The sequence below is a fragment of the Cupressus sempervirens genome, chromosome 10 (assembly GCF_028749045.1).
Source record: "Cupressus sempervirens isolate cs-2001-9-10 chromosome 10, ASM2874904v1, whole genome shotgun sequence".
Classification (NCBI taxonomy): domain Eukaryota; kingdom Viridiplantae; phylum Streptophyta; class Pinopsida; order Cupressales; family Cupressaceae; genus Cupressus; species Cupressus sempervirens.
In genome coordinates, this window is record NC_143127.1 from 363,832,595 (window position 1) to 363,857,633 (window position 25,039).

The following is a 25,039-nucleotide window of genomic DNA, read 5'->3' on the forward strand; positions in this document are numbered from 1 at the left end:
ATTGCTTAGTTTGTATCCATTGATACACAATGAAATATAGAACGGGTCAGGTTTTTGCCTGCGAGAGGTTGCTAGAAGAATAGAATCCTCTTGATTAAACAGGTTAGATGTCAAAGTTTCATCTCTTTCTTCTATGGTCACATTGTGATTTAAATCTATAATATTCCCTTTACAACGATCTAACAACCTTTCAACTTAGAGGGATGAGACGCCAAATAATCTATGGGGGAAATTTGGATTTTTGATTCTTTGCAGAATTGAATGAAATCAAAGGGCATTTGTCCTTACCTATTTGAGATGCAGATACTCCTTGATCAACATGAATATTACTCATTGAAGGACTGGGATCATTCTTGTGAGCATGACTGGAGGATTGATTCTTTTTCCTTTTACCTCGAGTCAATACTGTGTATGAAGTTCCATCAATAGTTGCATAGCATTCGCCCTTTGGTTTAGAGTCTAACTCATACTCCAAAAATAAATTTCCAGAGTCTCCATTTGAGTATGAATTTGACTCAGAGCAAGGAGTTGCAGTGTTCAACTCATTGGTGGACAACAATTGCATCATATGAGTAGTTTTCAGATAGCTCTCACTATCATGATCTATTGTCAAATGAAACACACACATATTTCCCTTCTTTGGTGCCGCTTCAATTTCCAACCTTGGTTGTGAATCTGCAGGCTGTAAAAATTTTCCATCATTATTCCTTCCTGGTGGGTTTTGATAATTGAGCTAGTAAGAATTACTGAATCTAGGTAATTTCCTTTTTACTGCTACCAACTCATTTGACACCAACTCATTTGACAATTTCTGAATCATTTCATCAGCTAATGTGGTGTTACTGGAACTTTCTTTAGTTTGAAGTTCTTGCTTCGATTTTCCCGTGGAAATCAAATCATCTTTAAATTCAATTGCCTTCTTTTATGCGTCTACTAAATCTATGGGATGTGCAGTTCTTAAGTCATAATTAATAACCAGGGCATCACACTTATGAAGAAGGTTTTCAGATTACTAGTAGTTGGCCTATCAACAATTGGAATTCTACTAGTAATCTTATTGAAAATAGCAACAAAATCCCTCATACTCATGGTGGGTTGCATTTTAATAGATGTCAACTATGTTAACAAGACATGTTCATCTTCCATAGTTTTAAATCTTGTCTTGAAGGTCGTTCTCATTGTATCCCAATTAGTGATTGAACCATCATCCAGATGATAGAACTAGTCTGCTACATTTTCTATCAAGGTTTCCACAAATAGTTTTATGGCTACATCCTCGTGTGCAACTCCTAAAATGTGAGTAGCTACAAAAAAAGGCCATAATGTGTTCATCTGTGGTAACCTTCCCATCACCTAAAAATTTAGGAAAATTATTCCTTGAGCCAGTTGAGAGTGGGTGATAGGTTGTGAGTGCTAATGGTCCTGTTGCTACAACCTAGGGAGCAACCATGACTATTCTGGCAAGATATGGCAGAAAATTGACAATAGGGGGAGTAGTGATTCTATGCAAGGTCAATACCTAGCAGGTAGTATGTGAAGTGCTTTGATTCCTAATAGGGGAAGGTGGTCTACTCCAAATCTTCCTTTCACCTTTCTGTTTAGGAATATCTAGGATGGAAAAACCAAGTTTTATAAGCTTATTAAAAATAGGGTCTTGCCCACTTTGTTCTTTGGTACTTCTAAGGAACCTTGTTTTTTCTAGGGTGCTAGGCTAGTTTTTTCTTTGAGCTTCACATCTCAATTGTCTTTTTGTTCTTTGGATGTCTCTCCTTTGAACAACTCTTTCTAAAGCTTCAGCTCTTGATTCTTCCTCTTCCAATACTTGGCTAGCATTCCTATAATGTTTAGTGTTCCTCCTATTTCACCAAACAAATGTATTAAGGGATGAAATTATGTCTTCTTGGTAGTCTTGGAAACCAAGGTTAGGTTGGAGCACTGGAAAAATGTTTTCATGAGGTAGTACCATCTTCCCTCATGAAATAGGCTTATTAGTCAAGCGACTGTTTGTGTCCCCAACAAAGTCACCAAAAATCTGTTGGTAAACAAATTTGTTCTTTCTGATTTTGAATCTTAAATGCCCAAACTATGAAAAATATCTGATTACTAATAGTTGAAAAGTTGCTTCTAAAAAGGATAACTTTGCTCTGAATTAATAGGTACAACTCCCTATTATAGATTTGCAATGAATTGTGTTTTGTTCCTAAACCTTATATGGGGTGTGTTCTTGACCTGAGAATAGGAGAGGTAAAACTGAGCCAGGCCTAAACAAGATCTAACTCAGGCAAGAAGTAATTTATGAAAAATTGGTTAAGTTCATGAACCCACACATCCTATGAACTCATAAAGCTTAGTGACTGAAAATGGCATAACAATTAATACTATCTGATTCAACTAGAATCTAAGCTACAAGGAATGAAATATTAACTAGAGGGAAATACATCTAAGAGGTGTCTCTTTGAACATGCCATGGTACTACTTATCACTTCCATTCACTACTTCAAAATAGGGGAATGAAACTCTATTTGTTCCTTGCTTCAACTTAGATTAAATAGAAAACATGTAATTAACAACTAACATAAATGGAATAGAAAAGAAATTGATACAAAATACCATTCAATTGAATTTGCAACATCAAGTACTTCACACCAAAAATTAGCCGACCTTTTATTAATCTTTCAATTTCATACATATAGGATTCCGAGATGATTGTTACAATAGAAGTTCAATTGGTTCATCTCCTCAAAAGAATGACAAATGGCAAGAAACTAGTTTTTCGTATTACAATAATTACATCAAAAAATAAAAGCGGTGGAATATGAATCACTTTGCCTTCTTTCCCTTTTCAAAATTTTCCCTATATGTCTTAGCAGTGATAATGATTGGGATTAGCTCTTCATGCCTAGGCATGTGTATGTTGGTGTATCTCAAGAGCCACTTAGAATGCTCCCTAGCCAATTCCTTCACAAAATTCAATCGATCTTACAGTTCCTTCATGGCCACATGTATGCATCCGCTGAATTGCTAGAGTTCTACAACTTTTTTTTGATTACTAGAGGCAATATCTATTAGACTATCTATGAATTTGGAGAAATTCTCCTGCATGATGGTTATTCTAATGAGTTCTTTCCCTTGGTCGCTAGTCTGCGAATCTATATGCAGTCCCCTCATGAGCTCAAAACTTCTATCTTGGTCCTTCTTTACTTTCCCCTCTATTTCCTTAAGTCCTTTCTCTACTAACAGTATCATTTTTGATTTCAAGTGCATGCTCTGAAGCCATTTGAACAAAGGCTCATCTCCCTTTGGCAAGATCTTTGCTTCGACGAATTCCTTTGCCTTCATTTGAATAATCATCTTCAAAAGAGAGATACAATCATCACTCTTCACTCTCTCTCCGACCAAAGTATTTCTATTTTTCGAGATGCTATCCTTCTCTATTTCTAATCTCAAGATAACATTGCCAATTTTCTCTATAATAGAGACTCCCTCCAATTTGAGCTTCCTAGTCCAGTCCTTACCAATTTGACCAAAGTGCCTGTCTTCCTGAAGTTGAGAGATAATGGCTTGAACCTCAACAGTAGTAGGATTACTTGTTACTAACGTTCTAGAGATACTTTCTAGTGGAGTGACCAATTATCTAATAAATCTATTCAGTTCCTCTAGCTTTGCCTTCATCCTAACCTTTGACAACTTGAGGCTTTCCAGTTGTCCTTCAATTACTTCATTTGTTGACTTCCACAAGCCAACCTTGGTGTCATGTCTGGCCTCTCCAAGATCTACTAAGTGTAGAGTGAAATCATCTGTGGTCATATCTTTCATTCTTCCATCCTTGGTGGGCTTTGCAATCTCCATTGTTAGGTGCCTAGTTTTAGGATCTTGTCCAAGGATAGACAAGGTCTTTTGTTTCTTGACCTTACCTAAAGCAGACCCAGAGCAAACTGCAAGAGATAAGGCATCCTTGTTTGGAGCACATTTATCTTTCCTCTTCCTCTTCTTCTCCAAAGTGTCCAACCAGGAATCTATGCCTATCACCTTGGAGGTGATCCCAAGTGAGTCTATGCTAAACATCTTCTTCTTTATTGAAGTAATTTCCATCGTAATCAAAGAGAAGGGGTTCTTCACAACCTAAGAAATGAGCTTGGAAGAGCTCTAGCCTTTCTCTACATCTAAAGTTTTCTTAGTTGCCTCATCAGATTCAGTAGATTCACTACTACTACTCTTTCCATCTCCCAAATCTACTATCTACACTAGGGAGCTACTTGGTTGTAGAAGTGTAGCATTTACTTGCGAAACTGGACTATGATGAGGTGAGGGAATTGGAGTGACATGAGGAGAGGAAACTGGGGTGGCATGAGGAGAGGGAATTGGGGTAGCAACACTATCTTTTGGCTCCTTTGTCTTATTCTTCTTAGCCTCAATTTAGGTTCCAATAACTGAGAGGGAGCCATCATGAAAAGTCTTAACCATGGTGATGTTCTTGTCTGGAGGTTGGTCACCTTCCCTTGATGGTTGAGCTGGTCCCTAAGTAATAGCCAAGGTTACACCTATTGCACCACTTTGAGAGGAGGAAAGAGCTGCAACTGCTAGAGAATCTTGAGCTAATGTGCCTTTACTTCTACTCCTCCTCGCAGTAGTCCATTCGACCCACTTTCTAGTTCTTTTGATGATTTGGGCCATCATGATATCTAAGTAGTCCTCAGCATCCTCATAAGGCTCCAAACTGATAGGAGTGTTTCTTAACTTAGTCAGACATGTATTACTATACATATGTTTCCCATCATCCTCTAGTCCTTCAACGTCAAAATTGATATTATATGTTTTTATTTGCTCCACTATGAGCCTGGTGAAAGCACAATCTCAACTTTCAAATTCATCTCTATAATCTGCCCAATAATCCTGAATAGTGGTAATGTGTTTGATCACACTCCCATTCCGCAATACCTCCCTAGCATATCCGTTCAGATCAAACATAGGTCTCAGGACCTCATACATCTCCAATTTATACCACATCTCGAACACTTTAAGCGTATTCTTTGCATCAGATCACGACTCACAACTAAAAGCTCCTACTTTCATAGGGAACTCATATCCCTTCTTCTTCAAGCTCCCACTTAGCACGTTCACTTGGATCGCCTACCTCACTTTCTCTATCAGCACAATAATGTCACTCAGATATCTAGGCAGCTTCAAGGGGAACCCATTGAAAGCTGCAAGGCACAAATATGAGAAAGATGAGAACTGGATAAAATAACTTCTGAACTAGCTAATAGCCGCCATTGCTTTTGGGTTGAATCTCCTCTCTGGGCATCCCTAGAGCTCCCTGCAAATTCTCATAGTGAATGCATCATTAACTTTGACATAATCCACATAACTATGTTGCAATTGTAAACATGGATAGAACTCATAACACTTCACATCATTGGAAAAATTTTCTATTCTCGAGAGGCCTGACCATAACTATAGAGATGCTAGCATGTAAATCAGAAAGGAAGACATATAGAAGGTGTTGTAGAACTTCGTAGCACTAAGAACATTGGAAAGATTTTCACTTACCTCATGAGCCCACTCTATATACTACGTATCTGAACAAATAACTTGTATCAAAAAGAAATATTATTCTACAACATTTAGAGCTTCTACCTCACCTTTTAGTCTGTGTAGGAGAACCAGAATGTCTACAATCTTAGGTTTGAGATTAGTACCAAGTAGATTTTTGGGGATGTTACTCTTGGTGCTTTATGGATTTTGAAGCCAGGACTGCATAATATCCTTCCTCCAAACCATCTTCTTTGTAAAGAACTCAGAAACTACTCCTCCCATTGTCAAATCCAAAAACTCCTCCCATTCTGGAACTCGAAGGCAATTCACCATAGTTTTCCTATTAATGGAGATCAATATTGTATCATTTGGTAATAGAATCTATCTAGTATCTAGATTATAATGATTTATGCATTCATAAATCAATTCTGGAGCTTCGATTGCCACTAAGAAACTAGCTGCTTCCACCAGCCCACATCCCTAGAGCTTCTCAATTATGGGATGAATCGGCTTTGATTTCAGCCTCTTTTGGAAGTCTTGCATATCATAAAAATGGAGTGAAGTATCCATGAAATTCTATTACGTGGACATGATTCCATTTAGTCCATCAAAACCTGCAAACCTGGTTGCCATTCTATTTAGTAATGAAATGAATTGAGATTTTGAATCTAGAAGAATAACTGGATATTGAATTTGCAATTACAGATTGTTTGAAAAAGTTGTGCAATTTAACAGAATAACAGTTCAAGAAAAAGTGGTAGTTTGAATAACTGTTATGTTTCCATCTATATAGAAGTCTCAATTCACTCGTTAATCTTAAGGATTCACGCCACACAAATGAATTAAAGGATAAATCTATTGAAACAGTAAATGCAAGAGCTCTAATGAGTATTTTGATGTCTTTTCATTATTTTTGTTGGCCCAATTGTAACTTTCCATTCTTTCATACTTACTTTCCTATTTCCGTTTAAGTTTCAGAAAATTATGAACAGAGTACCCCGTAAGGAAATATCTGCTTAGTCAAATTCTTCTCAATAGACCTTTCCTATAATTGTTAAATTGTTTCCATTATCATCTTAAGATGTTTTGTGTACAATTTGTGGGTCAAATCCACTTACAAGGTTGATTTCCTTTTGGATGTGGAAAATCATCCTCACGTGTTGAAAACCCATCGAGGAGAAGACGATTTTCATTTCTTTGCCCAGGCTTTCTTTTTAGCTTTATCCTTTAAGTTAATATTTCCTTTGGTTTCAGAGAATTTTAAAATGACTGGGAAAGTCGAATGGGACCCACTTCCTTGTTTCTATTCTTTTACAATTGCTTTTGGCAGAAAACAAACTTTATGGGTTCAAAACCTGCCGAGGAGAAGTCAGTTTTGAGTTTTCCACTTAAGATGATTCTAAGTGTTATGATTAATCTTGAATGTTCCCAAGGTAGTGTATCATAGTAAAAATAGGAATTTTCCATAAGATATCTCATTATCCTCTTACCTAGATCCGTAAGCATCATCTGTTGCTCTTTATGGGAGATCGCCTTCATGGGTTGAAAACCCACAGAGGAGAAGTCGGTGCTCGATTTTCCACAAGTTTCTTCTTTTCATTAAAAATATGATAAGCCATGAGAAAGCTTAGCTTTTTGAATAATTATTGCATGTTGCAAGAATCTCCCTCGGATTAGGTACTAAGCTACCCACAAGACTCACAACATGAAGGAAAACCACCTGGCTATGAGATGTGGGGGAAGGGAAAGATGAAAAATCCGACGAAGACTCCTTCCACCTAAGGGAACTTAAAACTAGACTCAGACATAGCTAGACTTGACTGAGACACACAATTCTCCAGTTTTGCAAAATGGTTCAAGGGTAAAACGTGGGGTAACACATTCTTGTTCACACAGGTTACAAGCGTAGTTGCCTCATCTTCATCAGATTCATCCTTCATTGCATCATACACCACTTCATCATCATGTTCATCAGATTCATCTTTTGTTTCCTCTTCAACAATGTAGCATGACTTTTTGCCTTTGTCTTTGTAGTCCTTGATGTCTTCATCTCTTCTACTTTTGTACTTGTCACCACCTCTATAATTCTTCTTCTCTGGACATCTAGCAGCAATATGACCAACCTCATTGCAATTGAAACGAATGATAGGTAATTTACCTTTGAATTTTCCTTTACCTCTATGGAATCTTCTTTCCAGTAGTGCTTCAAGTTGTTCTACATCCTCCTCACCTACATCACTATCATTAGAGACATAGTTTATCTTCTTCTTCTTCTTCTTCTTCTCATCAGGTTCCTTTAGTGAAAACTTAGCTTTGAAAGCAGATTCAATATTTTCAAGTTTTTAATTATCAAAGTTAGATAGCTCAAAAGAAATGAGCCTAACTACCAGACCTTCAAATGATAGATTATTCCCTGGTATACATCCCAATTCTTGAAATGCAGAAACTCTAATAGCATATATGGGCAGTAGTATTCTTAAAACTTTCCTTAGCATAATATCATCATCTATTTTACCATTAGCTCCTCATATTGCATTAGCAAATTCTTTTATCCTTGTGACATATTGAGCAATATTTTCACCTTCTTCCATTCTCATATCATCAAACTTACCTCTAAGAATTTTAGCTTTGGCTCTTAGAACATTGGTGTCTCCCCATAGATAGTGGTTAAGGCATCCCACATTTTCTTTGCACTGTCAAGATTTTTGATATCATCAAATTTAGTGTAGCTTAGGGTAGAGGAAGTCTCCAAAATTGTCTGGTTGTGTTCTTTCTTCTTTTTGATATCCTTGGTAGTTAGGGCTCCAACAAGGTCAACATGCTCGGTAGTGATGGTGAATTGTGCATGATCTCCAAGTCCTCCAAGGTGTAGCTTCATCAGACTTTTTCATGCAGGAAAGTTATCTCTATTAAGCTTGGGTACTTCTCTTTTGGACATCTTGATCTTTGTGCTTCTAGTACCTTCAAACTAGTCCTCTTAAGTGGATGGCTCTGATACCAATTGTTGGAATTCTTTAGAATAACTAAGGTGGGTGAATTAGTTATCCAAGGTCCAAATGTATAGATAAAACTTTTCATAGCTTAGTGAACTCATAAAACATTTATTATCATTATGCATGCATCCATAGGATTATGTTATCACTTAAAACTTGTAGGTTACCGTCAAATCAATTTGCAAAAATGTAAACATGAAACATAGCAGATTCAATAATACACTTGACACAATGATTTATGTGGAAACCCAATTTGGAAAAAACCAACAGTAACATGCTACTTATTTTCACTCTTCTAAAGTCACTAGTACATTTGACCCCATTTTTAGACCATCTATTAAAATGGGGTCAAATAGGTCAAAATATGCAAGGAAAAACATATATATTTTTTAATCCATGGCCGTGTTGGTCAAAATTTTGACCAACACGAGCTTCATTAGCTTAAAATTTTAAAAAAGTTATATTTCACGTGTGAAGAGAAACAAAGGGGCTTTGACTAGGGTTTGCAGATGAAAGGGAGTGAGTGATGAGAGGAGTGGTGTGAAATGTCAACCAGAATTAGTAGGTTAGATGCTTCCAATTTGAGTCCCAACTTTCTCGATTTCACAGGTATGATTTGTCTTTCTCTTAGGCCCGAAACTCTATAGTTTGGTCTGTTCAACGGATATATATTCTAGTTGTAAACTTTTCTCTGGTCTTGACTACAAAGCTTCTTGTGGGAGGTTAGGCAATCCATTCAATTTTACACCTATTTTTATTCAATCATGGATGGCTAATTTTTAGTTTTAATTTGATGATATGACTGATTTAGATTATTATCTAAGGAAGGGGTATAACTCTACTTTGTGAGGAACATTGGAGCATTATCTTTTGTTGTGATGTAAAAAACTAAATGTTTCCTCTCTCTTTTAATCTTATATTTAAGAAAGATTTCAGTCACTAGTAGCCCTTCCCTAACGAAGGGCTTTCACAGGTATGATTCGTCTTTCTCCTAGGACTAAACTCTGTAGTTTGGTCTGTTCAACAAATATATATTGTAGTCATAAACTTTTCTCTGGGCTTGACAACAAAGCTTCTTGCAGAAGGTTAGGAAGTCCATTCAATTTTACATCTTTGTTTTTTATTCAATCAATTATAGCTAAATTTTATTATTAATTTGATGAGATTTGACTGATTTAGATTATTATTAGGAGGAGGGGGGTTGTTGTGATTTAAAAAACTAAATGTTTCCTCTCTTTTAATCTAGGAGGGGGGTTGTTGTGATTTAAAAAACTAAATGTTTCCTCTCTTTTAATCTATCTTTATTCTATTTTTAAGAAAGATTTCAGTCACCAGTAGGCCTTCCCTAACAAAGGGCTTGTGGTCTTATGTCGTGGAGGGATTTCCCTGACGAGTTGCAGATGCTTGAATTGAATTATCTTGATCACTGATGAGGATCATTGAAGTTTTTCCTTTCTTTTGATCTCCCTTTAAGCAAAATTTCGTCTCTCTTTAAGTAAAATCTCAACCTTTAACCTCCCCAAACAACAAACGGCTCGTGGGCTTTATGCCATGGAGGGATGAGCCTTATGAGATGCTAATCTTTCTCTTCAATGATGAATCACTATCCAGAGAATGCGTTAGTGTAAATGTGAAGCCTACAAGAGTAGTAGAGATAAATTTGCGGACACTATATGTGACAGTTCTTGGCATAACTTATTCAACGAAGAGTACATTGCGCAATTGGGTGGACTCATCATCATCCTGCACAAGCAGCGAACATTGCTACTTAAATTTGTTTGAGTTGTCTTGCTGTCCCATAGGCTATTTTTAGTCTCGTGGATGTTAACATTTTATCTATCTATCTATCTATCTGTTGCAGGTCATCACTGTGGATGTGTGTTCAGTTTAATGTGCTCCCAAGCGCGGCTATCTTTTTCCATATGCCATCCTCAACCCATATTTGATTGTTGTTGTTCGCTATCGTACTCATTCATTCTACAAATAACTATATACGGGTCATCTCAGTAAATGCAAAACAAGGCATGTCTTTCCTCTTTCTCTCAAATTTAGACAAGTTTGGCATTGACTGCTCTTACACTTTTTTCAATAAATGAGTTATCTTGGCCTCTAGCAGGAAATAACACTATTATTCAACCTACAGCTGGGCGTCGTTATTAGGAACAAGTTGCTGTTGAAATTAATGACAATGGCATCACACCTATATCCGCGTGGGTTTCATGGATATTTATAATACTCTTCATTTATCCCGCTGTGTAAAAGTAAATTTATATTTATATAGTATGTATGGAGGATTTTCCAAAAGAGGAAAAGAATGGGCCACTTATCTGCCAATCCCCGCTCCAACATCGTGAGATTGAAACCGTCATTGTTGTTATTTTGTACATTTGCCATCAATTTGTAGATGTGTGCCTATTTGAAAGTCGCCACTGCATTCATAATTTCTTGTGACAATTTCCAATCATTCACATTTTAGTTTACAATGGTTTTTTATAAGCCTTTTTAATAATTTCCTGTGCTTCCTTGCATTGACACAATAGTCGCACGACATCTTTTTCCCCTCTGGGAATTTTGCCTTTTACTTCACAGCTAGGGTTTGATGCAATATTCGGTGGCAATTGCTTGTGATATGCATATTATATAAACTGGAGGCCGCGAGTTCTACTCCTTGATATGTTAAATGCTAAGTAGCAGGAGGAGAAGCTTTTTCAAATGTGTATGGATGGTGTGAATTGCTTCCACGTTGTTTATTCCAAGGTGTATGTTTAGTTTTCTAGAGCCTATTCTGTAAGATTAGAGTTATGATTAGAGGTTATGCACTATTAGTTGGAATACACGGGAGATTGATGTGTAAGCATGCAGCAACCCCAACAGCTACCGTTCAACAACAATAAACAAATTGTGCATGAAAGATATTAAAGTAAATAAAATAACTCATAGCAAATGACATTTTGGCTTTTCTTGTTTACGGCCAGGCAAAAACTGCCATGGCAATTATGAAATCATTTGACCGTCTGGAGCATTTAGCAATATTTAAGAACTAGATGCCATACTAATCTAATCAAATTTATCAAACTGTCCAACAAAAACCTTGAGAGCATTAAGACTTGTGTGATGTGAGATTCCAGTAAACACTTGTCATATTATCTACTTTGTAATCTAGGTGAGTGAGTCTTGGAATACAATTGTAACTACAAGACATCTGCACTTAGATTGAAGTTATCTTTGACAAGCTTGATCTATTTACATTTTGTCAGTGTACTTTCACGGTATTATAAGAATGTAAGTTTTCCCCTAGGACAATTTTGCAATGGGAACATGACATATATAATCTAGCTTGCCACAATTTAAAATGGTTACATGATAGAAAAGGTCAAATATTTCCCACTATAATATGTATCGGATCTCTTGGTTCTGTGTCAGAGCATTGAGCATATACCTTAGGTAACCTGGTATCATATTTGTTAGCTTGCCAATGACAATTTGAAAAACAACTATAGATGAAGAAGACTCCAAGGCATACATTTATCTAGTTTTGAATTAAATAGCAATGCATTATAACCAGAGTACTGTAGCTAAACTTTCCTATCAACTATTTGGCAATAACATTGGTAGATATATGTGAAATATTTTACACAGTAATCTAATAGTCATTGCCATAGAAAAGTGTAAGTGTTTATCCAATACGCAAGATTTTAGCAGAAAAGGAACAAGCAGTCACCAAGCACTTCAAAAAGGCATCCTCCTAGTAATTAGCTCAACACAATGACATAAATGTTTATTAAAAGATGATATAAGACCCAAAAATAGCACACAACTCAACAAAACTATGATATAATAATCTACAGCCTAAGAGTTGCTTAAGCTTAGCTGACTTAACTAAACTAATATGGCTGCCCCTTACTAAATTAGGGTTATCCACATCTCAGAAAACATCTGTTTCAACTTTGAACCTTGTACAAGCATAAGTTCTCATTCCATTTCAAAATATGGAGTCCAAGAAAGTATGCAACTGCTATATTTTATGACAAGAAGTAACCATTCCACTCATTATGAGCTTCTTCAGCCCGTACAACATCTGTTGATGAAATTAAGCACATGAAAATCCATTACCATTCCATCTATCTAGAAATGGAATTAGCACATATATATTATTCTTTGACAAAAAAATTGTTAAAGAAAATGCTTAAGATAATTGAATGCTGTACCATTGGGACTAGATGCATCCATACCTTGAACATGGGAATCCATACATCGAAGTTCAACATAACATAACAAAGTATAACATCTCAAGGAAAACCTTCTATTCCAATCATGAAGTATAATTCAAATCTATCAATTTTTGCTATAAATATTTTTTTTCTTGAGTGGCATCAGAGCAGGAACATGAATATAACCTTGTAATTTTGGTACATGTCATTTTTTCATTACTCAACCTCTTTAGAAATTTTGATTTAGAAGCCCGCTAGATAAAAAAAAATTAAGAGAATCAAATCATAGACAAACAGGGTCTACATGTTATAGCCATTAGTTACAAAGTATCATTGTCTCAAGCATCCAAAACATGATATTGTTCCATGCGATAAAGCCCAGTTAGTTCTCAAACCTTACCGGCAACTGAAAAAGAAAAGACATGTCTTAAATGCATAATCATTTAATTAGACAAGTCTAAGTAGCTCCTAAGTATTTTTATCTTCTTCTAGTTGTTGATGATGATTCTGTTTGATGGTCATCTCAACTGCTTACTATTCTTCTGCCCTGTTCACTATCTCTGCTGAGCACATATTTTCTTCAATTTCCCCAATACAAAATATGTTCTAAACTGCTCTTATTCATCATATAAGTCTGCTATCATCTTTTAACTTTACTTATAAATCTGCTAATAAATAGATAGATATTCTTGTCATAAGTGCACACATTATCATAAAATTTGTAGCTTAAATATACAAGAGCAGAAGTCATTGTAGCTTAAAGGACCTCTTTTTTTAGACAAAGGAAATGACCAAAATTTGTTGAAAAGCAACAGATGGATTGTTCACATGAACAACCAATTCAGTGACAAGCTCTTTATGCTCTTCCAAGTGAATACAACCCTAGAATACTTTGCTTAATAGTGTGATATGATTTTTTTGTGATTTTTAAATATGATCTAAATCTTGGCTATTTAAAATATGTATATGCATGTTAAGTAGGGACTGAAATTCCTCCTTGTGTTTTAAAATGATTCATAATCTAAATTATTGTTTGCATACGGTTAAACATCATAGTAAAGGGTCACTGTGTATCTTGTTTTCTTTATAAAAATATAGTTGCCAAAAATTATGTTTTAATTTTGGGATCTTTGAATTGTTTGTGTTTGAGCATTTGCAACTTTTATGCCCAAAAGATGGTAAGTATATTTTATTTTTAATACAGAAATTTGCCTGCCATTTTTCTTCCAATAGTTCTTGCAAAACAATAATTCTCATGCACATATCAATTTCCATTTTCTTGCATATTAGATATAAAGGAGGAATTTCATTCAGTAGAATTGGGTTAGAATCTAGCAGTGATTTCTCAAATTTTACTTAGAAGAAAATAGCCTCAATTCATTTGTAATACCATGGTATTTTTAGTTGGCATGCAATGGTACTAATTTATATCCTAATGCTTGAGGGAATTTATAAGGATGATAAACTAGAATTCCCAAACCATACTTAGCAACAATATTAATTTGCCTCTAAAGTCTTTATCTAACTCTGGACAATTGCTCTGAAAAATGGGACTTACAAAAGCAAATTGACAGATTATGTTGTAGAGTTTCTTGAGCCAATATTTCAATACTTGGTTGGGAGGCCGTTAAGTCTAACCCACATTGGGTTTCCTTGATAAGTCATTGGGTTAAAATTAAGGCTCCAATCTATACAATGAAAACTGGTGCCCTCATGAAAAAGTGGATTTCAATGAAGGATTTCCTATTGTAGGAGAGTATCAATACACCCAATTAGAAAAAAATGACCTGAGATGATTTCAACACTCGCCTTTCCCTTAACATTTATATTCCACCATTCCACGGTGCTTGTGGTAGGACACCCATCTTATCTAAACTTAATCTTCTAGGCATTCTTTAGTTGGAATCACAGATCTATTTTATGTTCTTTGCAAATGTTTCACCCACAACACTCATTTTTTCTATTTCTCCTATATCTATGAGCTCCACAATGCCTCTAGCATGACATCCATAAACTATCTCAAACAGACTCTTACTTATAGTTGAGTTGGGGATCTCTCCCAAAAGGTGAACCTTATAAGGAAATTGATACCATCCCAGCTAAGGTTCTCACAGGAAACTATTAGACCATGCCATGAATCTTGAGGGGATATGCTGGATACATTCTCCCCTATGTCCAGTTCTATACTTGCTATATTTCGCAAGTCAGTGGTGAGCACCGATAGAGTCATTTGTTATTTTTGTAATGTTCATGGAGTTGGTTAAGATGTTTATCATGAGCTTTTATGTAGTGCAAAGTTATAAAGATAATAGTTATTGTAGATTGAATTAAAAATAATTGAGACCACACACATATTTGGCAACAAGTGCAAGAATTCAAAGCTCCACAAAACCCAAACAAATTATAATCCCCTAGAGAAATAGATTTACATATTATAATCCCCAAGAATTCAAAGCTCCACAAAACCCAGACATGTATCCAATACTCTAGAGGTCACTAATGACTTCATCTTCTAGCATTTGTCATATTAGTTGAGATGTATTTCTATATCGTTGTGTATGGAATGCGAATAATGCTCTTGATTTTGAGGATTTTATGTCATTCTAAACCTTGGTCTTTAGGATTGTGGGTCAATCAAGCTATAATAAAGTTCGTTCTTTGTTTCTCAAATGGTTTAAGAGCTAGCTGAGGATAGAGAGATATTTCACTAGAGGGAATTGATGTTATCATCCTCTAGTATGCATCACATTACTTTATGCATCTTTTTATATCTTTGTGGGATTTTTTCACTTTCATATGTATTTATTAATAGTATACTGAAATACATTAATAATATATTACTATATTATTAAATAAAGATAATAATAAAGCATTATTTTTGTTTCCTTTTAAAATCAAATATTGTAATTTAACAGTTGCTAATTTTGATAAATGTTATATTTATCAATTGATAGTTGTTAAAGTCTTTTAAGGAAACATAATAATGATGCATTTTCTTAAATGGAAAAGATATATTGATGAGCTCAAAGACTTCTTGGAATCTAACCTATTTGGAGACATTAAGAGAGAATATAGGGAGGTCAAATTTGACTTTTCCATAGAGTCTGGAGGTTATTTATGAGTAGTTGGAGCACTTCTTGGGGTGGTTTTAGGGAGTCATAAATGTTTCAATGACTTGGAGGGACTTTTTTATGTTTTAGACTTCATTTCAGAGAGTGGGGTGTCCTATTTTGGGAGTTAGTTCTTCTTTGTGTATCTAGATCTCTTGAAGGTTTTCTTGTAGAGATTTTATTGAGTCCTTTTCTCTTCATGTAATTGTAACTCACTATTGGATATGTTAACAACAATACTCTTATGATTTGAATGAAAATGCATAATTTTCAGAGAACAAACTTGTGTCCACTGTATTGTACACTTTCATTCTGGTTTGATTTATTAGTTGGTGTGAATCATACTTATCTAAATCCTGCAAGTTTATGTCTCAGATTTTGTCTGTAAGTAAATAGCCATGCTTCCTTTGAGTCTTTTTGTCAAGGTTTAAGAGATAAATGTTGAATGCTTTTGAAACGAGCTTTTGCTGAAGTAGAGGATGTGAGCAAAATTTCTATCTTAATCTGTGCTGAATTTTGAGATCAGATGAATTGGTTTCAATGGCTTCAGTCGTTTAATTATAGTTTCTGGTACAAGGTTTTCTACTTTGAATAAAAACTTCAAATTATTAAAAAAAACATTATAGAAACTTCTTAAATATTGGGTTGGATGCATTGTGAAACTTTACAAGATTCTCCATTAACGTGTTCTATTTGATTAGTAGTTTTATTTTTTCGGGCATACTTAAGGTTTTAGTTTTTGAAAACGATGGACACTAAAATGGAAATATATAGATCAGCATGTGTTATTTGAAGCATCGCCATTTAATTTTCTCTTCTTAAAGAGGGCTTTACTATATTTTTCAAGGTTGATAGTACTCACTGAATTTTGCATCATGAATTTAAATGAGAGTGGAGTTTTGGGACATTTTGTATTGCATTTAATCCACAACATCTTCGAGATATTCATATTGTACATATAATATTACACCTGGTGTGCATTGTGCAATCAGGTTCTGGAATGATCTAGACTATGATGAATCTGCATCATCCATTGTATGGGAATCACAAGGAGGGTCATTTTCTAATGCATTTCCAATTCCCAATTCCACACCATCTGCAAACAATCTGTGCAAGGAATATCTATGATCTTGTAGCTTTAATTTCACACATCCCAGGGCCATTGTATCATCATGACATGGCCAAAACCTGGGATGATTCTAATGCTTTAGTTCCCCATTCCTTTTAACCAGTTCTTGCTTTTCTGAATGCTCTGAACTATGCCATTTTTGGCCATTCTCTATTCTCTTATTCATTTTTGAATTGGGTTTTCTTTACTTATACTCTGTTTCCTCATTCATGTTTGAACTGGGTTTTCTGTACTTATACTCTATTTCCTCATTCATGTCTAAATTGGGTTTCCAATAGTTATACTTTGTTTCCTCATTAATGTCTAAATTGGGTTTTCTGAGAATTAACTCTGTCTTCTCAGTAATATCTTAATTGGGTGTTTGAAGCTTATACTTTGCTTCCTCAGTCATGTCTGAATTAGATTTTTCACATACAAATTTCAGGGCTTTTGGCTTCATGACATTATTGAAACCCCTATGCCTAGAAAGTGTGGTAAGATTGCATCTATAGTATCGGAATTGCTCTTGTCATGTATGTCATTCCATTTTGTATGATCTTAATTTTTAGCTTTTTATTTCAACTTATCTTGGTTTCCATCTATAGATTAGTAATCATAGTTAACAATACTTGTGCAAATCCAAGATAATATAAGAGCGCAAACATGCCAGCCAAAATAAAAAATTTAAATTTGTCTTCAACTCCAGCAGTGAAGAAAGCCATGGAAGCTTATACTTTTTAATGCAAAATGTTACAAGTATTTGAACATTCCTCTTTTTTAGTGCCCATAAATGAAAAGAGTTAGTATTTGCTTACTTGGAAATGTTAAAGGCAATTTCTAATGTTTGGTCAATGATGGATTTTTTTTTGGGAAAATAAGGGGAATTCTGGAAATTGTGCTGAGTTTTATTTGTTTGATGAAGCATATTTCTTTTCCCTCTTTTCTTTTAGGATGAAATTGTGAAGTATCTACAAATTTGTCTATATCTTCCTACATTTCTTGAAAGCCCTGCAGTTTGGACATAACAGTAGGTACCGTGAGACTGGTACTCTTAAACCAATATTGATTTAAGGTACATTTAATATGAAATGATACTTTTAGTCTAAGTTATCTCACAGGGACCATTACAGCTCCCTGTGGTTGCGTTGGATGCGCATCCACGTACATCCACAGGGAGTTGTAACACTTCCTAAGAGATTCCCTATGCAACAAACTCTGCATGCTTTCGGTTCTGAATCCAGGCAGTCAACAAGAGCATCCGGTAATTAAGCCTTTATGTCGAACATCAAATCAATGTGGAAATGAACTTTGACATGCCAAAAAACCTACACAAATAGCCAGCACGCCTCACTAGCATAGCTTTGACTAGAAACAAAATTGATATCAAACATGTCATTAAATCAATGCCAATAAAAAAAAATCACCCCACAGTCCATTTCTATTCAAAAGATACCTTTCTCAACATTCCCATACTGCTGAAATGCTGATGTAGTCAATACAAAGTTAGGGAATGCTATGTGTTTCTAGCTTGGACAGCTACTAGTCCAGAAGGAATTGAAGACTATGAAGTTACCAATCAACAAGGATATCACTGCCATATCAATTGAAATAGTTGATGTACTCCAAGTTGAAGTATGTATGCTCTCACTGCAACAAGAACTATCATTCGTATCTATTCTGGTAGCTGCTTGATGTGCTTAAGCTAGTTGTGTGTCTTCTTCTACTGCTGAGATGGATTTTGGTTGCTGTATCAGATTACTTTTCCATTTCTCTGGTGCCATGTCTCTTGTGAAACCCTGTTCTCATTTGGATTGATTCTTTAATAGTCAGCAATTTTATTATCAAAGGGATGGATTATGATTGCCACACAGTCTAGGGTATTATAAATGGACAGATAGAAAGATATGAGCTGAGGCATTGTTCATAGAGTCATCTTTAATGATTGTCTATGGGTTTTTCATTTTTTTATTTGAGCTATTATCAGTCACATGAAGAGATTTCTTATAATAGCTGATTGGTATTGTATTTCATTGAGTCGAGCATAATATAGTAAACAATATTTTTCTTTTGACACGAGAATGAATGTAGTTGATTTTTGGACTTCAATAAACTATAGCAAAGACTAAAGTTGTGCCGTTATTAATGCTGTGATTGGAGCAATTGCTGTGAGCAAACTAGGACATCTTGGGCAGCAAAATGGAAGTCGACTAGGTGATTTTAGAAGTATTCTTGATGATTACAGATTTGAGGAAATTACAAAAGGACACAGGAGACATCAGAGGTTGTTGTTTGCAGCATCTGGGCCTGGAACACAAGTTCAAGCCAGATCATTTGGGACGTAGCCCTCAAAACTAGTGAAGAATTATCAAATAGATTTAGGAAGAGGACTAAGCACCCACACACTTCCTTTGGAGGACTGGCAGTTGGGAAATAGAAGGAAAAGGTTGAATGACAAACTTATTTTGTTTCCAGCTTATAATCATTTTATATTTGATTACACCCAGAATTAGTATCCAACACTGAAACAGGGACGAGTAGTTCATTTTGGACTGAGATTTCAACAACATTTTTGAATAGAGGGAGAATAATAGCGAGCTTTTTTCGAAGTCACACCCTCTGAGATCGCATAGCAGTGAGTTTGTGTTTTAATGCCTCTGGAGAAATATAGATTAGATTTTAATAAATTTTCTTAACACCATATATAATTTTCTATTTACTATGCATCTAATTTTTGATAGATAAAATGGGTCCTAATTTTATGACATTGATGCCTTTCTGCATCACATGTTGAAGAGTGACCTTGTAGGCAACTAAATTTTAACTAGTTTATTAAGGAAATTTGTGCAAATTGTAATCATTTAAGGGTGGATCGAATTGGTCTGTAGCATCTTAGATTTATGCTAACTCCTTTCAAGTGTGCCTTTCCATCAGTAGCCTGTGCTTAGTCACTAGTGCTGGTTGCCGTTCTTCCTCCTTGAGATGGCCATTTAGGCTCTTGCTCAAGTAGTGTCTGTCTATCTTCATGCGAATGTCAAATTTACGTGGATAGTTTTCTGGCTTTAGAGAATTCATTCCTATTCAGTATGTATTTGAAAGATAAGAATTTTAATATGGCAGCTTGCTTTAGCTCTAACTGGTCTGTTACATGGCTTCTAGCTAGTCGGAGATAGATCTGCAAAACTTTGAGGTAAATTTTCTAATCAGTTTAAATTGGAATAATATAAAATCCTTGACATTTATTTATATGGAAAGAAATTTTCTTCCTTATGCGAATGAGTACTCAAATATGTCTCTACCTCTTTGATCTAACTTGTATAACATGCAAGTCTAATGAGGAGCTTCTATGGCAAGTCAATATTGATGAGATGGATTTTTTTTTCACAAGTCGTGTCGAGTACCTTGAACTCAATGATGCCTATAATATATTTGTAATTAACCCCAACCGTATGCCTAGTCAACGTACATATGGCTATAGGTAAGATCTCTGGCTTGATACAAAAAGTATATTATCTCTGATATTTTAGTAAGAGTAGTATGTGAAATTTCATTGTAATTATGTCTATCAAATTGTTTGTCCGATGATTTGTTTTGTTCTATTGTAGGAGAGGCTTGTCAGAAATAGAAATCGAATTGCTTAAGTAGGTACTTTATGTTTTCCAGGGCTTATGCGACCAATACAATATAATTTATCTGAATATTACATACAATGATACAACAAGACATATTTATGTTTACCTACTTGTTCTGGAAACTATTAGTCTCTCTGTGGATCAAAACCCATTTAGCAACTGTTTGATATATGAATGTCTAACATGTCTTTTGATTGAAATTAGATCATGAGATGTATTTCTGCTTGGTTGATGTCATTAGATCAACTCTATAATGTCCCTTTCAAATTACATTTATACCTCCTTGGCTGGCATAAACTTCATGGTGGCCCCATTTTATTAAAAGAGACTATTAAATTATAACACTGTAATTTTATAAATAGAGTACTTCAATTTTATTTAATTAAAACAATAAAGTAAATACTTTAATATTTTAATTTTTTTTTGAAACCATCACCAGACCCCTCCAATTGAAAACTGATGATGCACCTTGTCTCTTTGTGATGTCAAGAATACTGGGTCAACTCCCAGTCTCCTAAAAAATAGTAAATGTCTCCAATCTTTCAGAATGGCTCATACAGACAACAAACCATGCTTCTTCATGTAATTGCTCTTCTTCCAAATGTAAACAATGTTGTTTATGTGTTTGCAGCTTGTATAGATGCTTTGAAGCATTTACTTGATCTATAAAATATTAATGATAGTTAGTGAGAGATTGAATAGGATGTTTAAAATGTTTATGCTCTTAGGGGATACAATGGTTAATGGAATGGTTAGGGGATACAGAGGAAGATATAATGAATGCAATTTCCTTATTCATTGCGAATTGTAGTCTCTTTGATTCACATGGAAGGGTTTGGATCAAGTTTAGCATACATAGAGTCTAGAATAGTGCCTTTTATCTCTAGCAGGTTCTCCTCTAATTTCATAAATACTAAACAATTGAGTTTTCTATAAGTTCATAAATACTAAACAATTGAGTTTTCTATAAGTTCATAAATACTAAACAATTGAGTTTTCTTATAATTTTCTTTAAACAGTATAAATTGTGTTTGGAGAAATTACCTATTGCCCCACTTCCCATGGAGTTCCAAGATAAGAAGTTCTTCTTCAACTATTATTCCCCCCCCTAAACAACAGGGCTTAGATAGTTGAGCCACCTCAATCTGCAACTCTTTCCAGTTCTTCTCAGTCCTTAAATGGAGTCAGTGAAAAATAGTTGAGTAGGATGTCCATGTTAACAACACCGAATCAAAGTAACGAATAACGATAAAAATCATAGTTTTAATAGTCTACCAATAATATTTTATCATAATTTTATAAATTTGATTGTATAAATATTTTATCATCAAAGTTTCTCTCAAAAATTGTTATCTATGATCATGAGGACAAGATAGTTAGAGTGGGTGAAACGGAGTCGAGTAGAATCTCCACGTTAAAGTGGATAGGTATCAATTAAAAAAGGTAGAATGATGATTAAAAACAAGTATCCGGGATCCCATAACATTAGCATATCACAAATTCTTGGATTCGACTTTGTCAATCTTTTACTATCAACATTTATGTTCAAGCTTCATGATCCATCTAAAATAGCTAAAAAGGGAATTTAAAATGGGTGTGCATGAATTTCAGAGGAAATTAAATGAAACTAGAGCACATCTTTCAATGTTTCATAGATCTTGTCATATTTAAAAATCTCGTATACAATTATACTCCCAAGGATTCTAGATTCAACTGTGCTTATCTTTCTGAATTAATGCTTCAGATCATTCTTTATGATCAGTCATAAAGGTAACGAATCAGAAACCTTGAGGCACATTAACATGGAAAGTGAAAACTTAATTTTTATCATCATACAATTGTTTCACTATGAGCTTTACCTTCAAGATCATAGAAAGGGGAGTTGAATGAAACTGAGGATAGCCGCTGGTTTTGTCCCACTTCTCACTCTTTCTATCTTCCTCACATGCTCATTTTTAGCCAAATATAACCAGACATCATATTTTTCTTTATCTCTTATAGCACTAGTTTCTATTCGAGTTTTTCATCCGAGAAAGGAAGAAGGGGAAAATGAGTTCAAAGGATTTGATGAGGGAAGAGGATTCAAAGAAGGAGCTCTCATCTTTATCATTTAATGCTGTGGCACTTAGATTCTTCTCCACGTGCAGACATCAATCTCAGTCTGAAGTTGAAGAAACCCTCGACCTTCATTGCTGAAGAAGAGAACAGTTAGAGGAGTCACTGAGACATGTTATGTATCTCAGTTGTTGGGGTCTTAAGTAATTATTTTTCTTTCTCTGCAATATGAGAAATCAGAAAGCTTTCCAATAGATGTATATGTGGAATGTATTAAATTTCTATGGCTCCAACTATAGAGCCGATTGAATTGTAAAATAGATCCTAATTTGGGTCATCTTTTAACTTTCTTATAATTGTGTAAAACATCATTAAAGGGCCTACTACAACCTATTTATTAATGCTCCTAATTTTAATAAAATGAAGTTTTATAATGAAAATTCAAGTGTTCTGAAAATCACTTAATTACTTTTGTGATAGCTAGTTGAGTAATGCCTTTTCTCTTAGTTAAATTTGTTCTGCTATACTATTTCTCCATCATTGGCAGGTGAAACTCGCTGGTTTCCTTCTTCTTTGTCCTTTTCTGACAAAATGCCTTCTGTGCATGTATTTTTAGGCATCATCATCATGGGTTGGTTTTGTGATCAAATCATTTTCTCCTACATTTTAAAATTCTGAGTTTCCACAAGCAACAAATTGATCACCATTATTTAGTTATTAGACATAATTGTCTTTTTAATTATGGAAACCAAATTCCTTGGTTTTAAGATTATTATTTTCTGCAATGACATCTGTATCTAAAAGAAGCAAAAATATAAATTCACTTTACTAACAGATTAATTTTTTTAAGTAAGAGTTAATTTTAGATTGTCTGGGAATTTACTTCTGATTTTTGGTTTTGGATAAATGGATTTCAGGTACATGATATCCTTAAATATTGGTGAAGTTATCTCAATATTCTTAACTACAACATTAGGTATGCCTAAGGGCTTGATACCTGTCCAGCTTTTGTGGGTAAAATTGGTGATTGATGGGCCACCTGCAATGGCTTTGGATTTCAATCCACCAGATGTGGACATAATGAAGAAATCCCCTCGAAGAAGTGATGATTCTTTGATTAATGCATAGGTGTTGTTTCGCTACTTGGTATTTGCTTCTCTCAATACTCTGTCAATCAAATTAATTGTTTTTTTAAATGAAAGGTGGCATAATATAATAGTAAAAACTAATTCTGATTGCACATCTCTATTTTGCAGGTTATTGATCTTTATGTTGGTGTAGCTACAGTTGTTGTTTTCGCTATATGGTATACCCATGGAACATTTTTGGGCATAGATTTACTAGAGGATGGTCAAACTCTTGTGAGCTTTTCCTAGCTCAGAAATTGGGACTAGTGCTTTTCTTGAGAAGGTTTTGCTGTGTTTCCCTTCAAGGCAGGAACACAAGTTTTTTCCTTTGATAGCAATCTATGCGATTACTTCTCAACTGGAAAAGTTAAAGCTATGACACTTTCCTTGAGTGTGCTAGTTGCAATTGAGATGTTCAATTCATTAAATGCATCGTCGAAAGATGGAAGCCTTCTTGCCATGCTGATGTACTATATTTTTTGAATAGGTGAGACATGTGATTCTATAGTCACATATTTAGCCCAAGCATGTAATGAGGAGGACACACAAGCTCCCAGTGATAGAGGTACAACATCTTCCTCAACATCTTAATATGGCAGCTTGCTTTAGCACTAACTGGTTTGTTACACAACTTCCAATTGGTCAGAGATAGATCTGTAAAACTTTGAGGTAAATTTTATAATCAGTTTAGATTGGAATAATATAAAATCCTTGACATTTATTTATATGGAACTTGTTGGTAGAACATAAACTGTTCTCTAGATTACATTTTTTCCACATAGAATAGTTAAAATAAAACTTGATGGTGCAAAGAACAATGAGAAAAATAGTAAAGAGTTTTTCTTGCTAAACAGATGATTTTAGCTGGAAGATGGCCAATTTTAACATTAATCTTATGCAATTTTAATGTGATCGGTATCCTACTATAAGATGACTATTGTTCTGATCACTGGCTTTGAGTGAATGTGTTGCACCATATAACAAATTTTTGCTTGATGTTGCATATAAACTTCACCAATAAGTAAATGTGTTCAGCATTTTTCAAGACCTTGGCACTTGAGCTACAATATGCAGTCTAAGTGTTTCAAGTTCTTGTACCATAAATTTTTATCCATTCAATTACATGTCATGTGTTTCTGTAGGGATCCAGACTAGTTTAAGCCTTCATCAAGAGAACATGTTCATTTCAAAGGATCAAATGCCTACAATGTTCACATTTCAGGTATCAATTATGATTTCTTTCTACTCTCTTTTACATTGATTAATGATAT

General features: G+C 34.8%; 1 pseudogene; it reads left to right on the forward strand.

Annotated features, from left to right (window-relative positions):
* LOC149534163 (calcium-transporting ATPase 1, endoplasmic reticulum-type-like) overlaps positions 1-24,251 on the forward strand; it is a 56,000-nt pseudogene extending 31,749 nt beyond the window's left edge.
* The last annotated feature ends 788 nt before the right edge of the window (positions 24,252-25,039 follow it).